This window comes from Myzus persicae, unplaced genomic scaffold, assembly GCF_001856785.1.
Source record: "Myzus persicae strain clone G006 unplaced genomic scaffold, MPER_G0061.0, whole genome shotgun sequence".
In the NCBI taxonomy this organism is placed as follows: Eukaryota; Metazoa; Arthropoda; class Insecta; order Hemiptera; family Aphididae; genus Myzus; species Myzus persicae.
This window is the reverse complement of record NW_019103858.1, coordinates 172,990-178,618: the sequence shown is the minus strand read 5'-3', so window position 1 is coordinate 178,618 and position 5,629 is coordinate 172,990. Positions and strand designations below refer to the sequence as shown.

Below are 5,629 nucleotides of genomic sequence, written 5' to 3'. Positions count from 1 at the left end.
AATCGTTGGCGACTGTTTGATAAATTAGATTCGAACCATTCACAATGCCGGCAAAAAAAAAACACAATAGTCGAATATATTAACATGAATCCACAAACGTATTACGTGTGTATAATAAAGAACTGTGCCCCCAAAAAGTGTTTGTCATCGTAAAAAAAAAATAAACTAAATTAGTACATATATTTTTTTTTAGTTTAGTAATCCAACGTATATTAAGTACGTCGTAATATTCATTCACGCAGATTCGAAACGAACGTTAAGTCCATTTGTCCCACACGTATTTCGGACTGTCCGATCGGACAACTCTCTCGACACTACTTACCTCTCAGCGCATACAAATAGACGACCGCTATAATAATATTATAACCCATAACTCTACCGCCTCCCGTCGTGACTTCACAGTAATAATGATAATAATAATGCTTGCGTCCTGCAGCAAGAAACGAAGACCCTCGATCACAATATTTTTCGGTACATAAATATCAAGTCCGTTCGCATTTTAAACAATAGTTGTAGTTGAGAGGAAAATAAATATATACCATTGTGTACTATACACAACTATATATACAGCATTATTCACCAAGCATGCTCACCGCCATCAGTTCTGATTATTAGAGTTTTCAAAAATCGCCATTTTTTTAAATTTTAGATTTTTTTTTTTGCTTGTAGTACTTAATGAGAGTCCTGAAACTTCTGTTTTTTTTAAATGATTCCCCCCCCTTCGAATGTAATTTTTTTATCAGATAATTTATCTGAAAATGTTCAGAATCAAAATTTTAACAAGTAGTTATTAAGTTAAATGGTCGAAATATAATAAATACTAGATCCAACATTATATCTGTTTTACATTTTTGTGACGCCGCTTTTAAGGACATTATACTCTGAATAACATTCTGAAAACTGAGGAACTACTAGTTCAAATTTTGAAATGAGTACATAACAATTTTCAAAAAAATATCCACTAAAAATTTAAAGTGAAAAATGGGATTCTCGTTTTAAAATCGGAAGTTTGTATCTCCACAGCCTGGACACTCTTATTAAGTGGAACGAAAAATCTCATGAATTTGAAAATATGGTCTTTATAAATATATATAAGTAAACAGATTTTGAATAACTGCATTATTAAAAAAGGGGAGGTGTGAGCATGCTTGTTGAATCATCCTCTATATATTATTGTTATAATTACCAGCAATAACCCAGACAGCAATATTACATTATTTAAACATTTTTAGAATATTAATGTTTCTAGAACTTTTTAATTGCAATCATACAATATTATTGAAACTTTTTTAGAATAGATTAATAGTTTAAACAGATGTATATACTAATATGGTGATTTCCTGAAGATTCTTAACTGTTATATCTATACATAAGCACAAAGCGTTTTCTTCAACTGAATCTATGTATACTAAAAAACATAACTTCAAAAAATATTTGAAAAAATAATAATAATAAAAAAATAAAATTTATAAAATATAATAACTAAATGTTATTCGTAGTTTTACTTAAAATCCTACATTTGGCATGGGCCAACCAAGTTGACAATGGCGTATCAATTTCTTTGTTAATTATGTTTTTGTACTTGATGTGAACCCTTGAAGCACCTAAAAATAAAATAATATGTATAATTACTTTGGTAAAATTAAAAATATTATTTTAAATATTCACCAATAATTAGTTGATAAAATCCAAGTTTTGAAAATGTTTTCTTTTTTTTTAAATCCCAATAGCGAATAGCCTGTTATAAGTTCATCAGAAAACATTTTTAACATGATACGTCGTACACTATCGCCAACATCTATTACTCCAACTAATAGAGATAGCTTTGACACCTAAAAGATGAATAGTATAACTGAATTAAATATTTTATTAGATATATCCATATTATGTATTAAGTTTAAATAATATGCATACTATATTAGGTTTAAAATCTTTATCGAGCAGCAATTTTTATTCAAAATCATTAAGTTCATTTTCTGTCTTTAAATGGAATATTTCATCTATATTAATTGATTGTAAAATATTGTTTGCCAAGTGTGCTCACCACATGTATTTAAAAAAATTTGTAATGCAACATGTGATGCATTCATCGTATTGTGCATTGTTATTTGACCATACTTCAATCTAATGACGGGTCGAGTCGAACGTGTGGTATCTATAGGAATTTCAAAACTTATGTAAAGTTCACATATTTTCCACATTAATACTCTTCACATAGCAATCCTTTATTTTATCTTTACTTGGAAATTATAATAATATACGCGTGTACAACTGCATAAGCAGCAGTAGCAGTGATTAGGCGAAAATTTGACTTCATTGTCGTCGAGCATCGAGATTTATTTCTCTCGGCCTCTGTAATTCTATATGTATATAATATATAATAATATATGCGAAGCTCAACACAATAAACCGGCCCTTTATTCCTATCCGAGTTCGTATATTATTGTTTCGAAGCGACGGCGACAACGTTTGAAACGACACATTTCTCTCGATAGTCGATAGGTACCTATATAATATACCATTGAACTGAACCGGGCTGCAAAGACCAGTAGTAGCTGGTACTACCTATCTATACGTCTTAATGAATCGCTTTGCATAGGTACAGTTTTTTCAACAATAATAATAATAATAATAATACTGAGGTATGTTTATTGTTCTATAGTCGGCGGCAGAATGAATTGGCTATTTAAATATGTACGCGAGGTGCATACTGCAGGTAGTCCGCAACTAACTGCTGCAACGGTTCTCCCTATGCAATAGTGCATCTGCGGCAGTTTGCGTATGTAGTATTGTTGGGTGCAAACATATTTGAACACTTTAAAGGAACTATTTGCATTTCGATCACAGTGACAGGAAACTGTTGCAGCGCACAGTTATGTATTATAATACACGTGCGGAACGCATTCAAATTGAAAACTATTCATGTGTTATATAATAATAACAATACATGTAATATACCAGAGACCTATGCGATATAATAATTATTCATCGGTTTGCACGCGCCCACTCGAAGGAGAGATTTTATATAGAAGGGTCCACAAGGAAGATACGACGACGATGCACCGCATTTGATTTTAAATTAAATTAGTAACATCGATATATAGGTCTTATATTGGTATATGTTCGACTCCATATTAACAGCTAGGTATGTAGGTACTGGAGATTTTAAATATTCTTGTGTATTGGTATAATGTAATATGTGTGTATTTCGTTTTATCGGACTACTGAACAGGTATTATGGGTCGTTGGTACTATGCATATAGAGTGTTCAAAAGGTTTGGCAATGGTTATTAGTCTAATCAGGACTGATAAACGATAATAATATGTAGTAATTCATTAAGTAATTTAATATATTATTTTACCTAATAAATCTGCTGTAGTGTTATCTGTGATTGCTGCTATACTATTGTATAGGTATGCAAATATCATTTGCAAACTGTATAATTATAGTGTTCCCAATATATTTTTTGAACACCTCGTATTCGTATATTCTGCAAAACGATAGTTCAAGAAGGAGATTATGTCACCCAGATATCATTTTTTTATCGACGAATTTATCATAGTATTTTTCCAAGACCGTTCGCAGAGTTCCAAGACTCAAAAACTCTGACAATAACTCTAATATGCTGTTACTGATATACCTAAAATTATGTATTTATTTAGTCATGTGGCAGAATTTTACTGCTAGAATGCGTAAGATATTATTTATAGAGACGTGACCACATAATACCTACCACGATATATCACATTTAATCTTTTCTGTGATGTTACCTAATTAAAATACAATAATTGCATACCTCGTTCAATATAATAATACTAACGGCGGTTGGCATTGTAATATATTTAATTATTAATATAATTGAATGTGTAGGTACCAAGTACCAACCATAATAATATATTATGATGTGCCTACACATGTGACTTGCGTCTGATGCCACACATGGCACATCGTATAATTTTAAAACATACGCCTAAAATCTACAGTATAAAAACAGATTTCAGACAGGGCGTCCGAACGGAGGGCCCGTTATTTGCAAGACTATGCATATATACAATATATAAATAAATACGAAATAAATACCGTTACGCATAATAAAAGCGTATATAATAATAAAATATATAGTACGTGCATATTTCGACCGATAAAATAAATAACTGTGCCGTTGTGTTTCGTTTAGTTGGAGTATTGATTTTTTTTCCTGGTTTGCTTATTTATTTGAAAGACATTATTCTCTTTCCGAAATAATTATTTTCCAAAGTAGGTAGGTATAGGAAGAATAACAACACGACAGCGCGGCACAGACTGCAGCGAGAAGATACCGACCAATTCTATTTAAACCCAACGTGTTATTTATTCGTTATTATTTTTATTGTTATTATTACGTATGTTTTAAACTTGTTCGATAAATTTCTCCATTATTTATTGTTGTAATTTCCTCGTCTTTCCCACCGCCGCCGCCGGTCGTGTCCGTATAGTTGCGATGTGTAGTTCTTTGAGAGGCGGCTTTTTTTCGGTCGGTCGGTCGTTAATATAATATTATATTATTATAATACCTACACGTATTCCACTTTGGCTGGGTTACATCGTGTTTATAGTGTATATTATACGGTTTATCTATATATAACTGCTGACCGGCCAGTGTTATAGTATTACATCAGACTGCGTTACAGAATAACGCACTCGATAGGCGGCTATCGGATATAGCGAAATTGGGAATTTATAAGCTCCGCCGTGTAAAACGAGAGTAACGAATTTTACGTGAGGATAAAAAAAACGTTTAACGAATAATAATAATAATATATGTACCTGCGTAAATCATTTCACGGCCGTCCTTAATCGATATATACTACCCATCTACAGACTACAACAGTGACCAATGACCATATTATACTATATAAATAAGCGACGTACGCGCGACGGTTTGCTGTATATTATGAGACGAAGAGCTGTGGCTAACGCATATGAATACGAGTGATACACCTCGTTTTTTACCTCTGTCCGTTCCGTTTCCAATTTGCCATGCAGTTCGTCTCGAAATAATACAAATCTCATATTTTCTCTGGTCGATCGTTAATATAAAATAATACATATTACACGCGCCGCAGTGCCGCACACAACGACTGCCGCCGCCGCCAATAATAATAATTCATAAAACTTATAATATTCCATATATTATGATAAACTATTATTCATGAATCGCTTTTAAAATGGCATACGTTGCACAGCACTCAGTATTTATACCAATTTTTTTTAAAAGTATTTAATTCAAGTTTATACAAGTTTTAACAAGTTTCACATGTGCCCTATTGACAAAAATCAGAAAAATGCTTTACAAATATGTTTTTTTTTTTTGTTATTAAAATTAAAGTTTTATAATTATAGTATTATTAAAAAAATAAAAATAAAAATATAATACTTGACGTCAATTGTAGTCTTCAGCTAAGAAAACTCTAAAGTAAGAATTACGATTACCTACATGAATAATTTATGATCTTTATTGCTACCATCTATATAATATTATATTGTTATATGGAAAACGATTAAAATTAACCCAAAGAATGTATCTTAATATCTTATCAATACATACACGGCTACAAGCAGTGGCATAATATTACCGCGAGGGGGTGG

The 5,629-nt window shown here is 31.6% G+C and overlaps 1 pseudogene; it reads right to left on the bottom strand.

The window, feature by feature from the left end:
• Positions 1-1,307: 1,307 nt before the first annotated feature.
• Positions 1,308-5,053, bottom strand: LOC111035505 (annotated as a pseudogene).
• Positions 5,054-5,629: the final 576 nt, after the last annotated feature.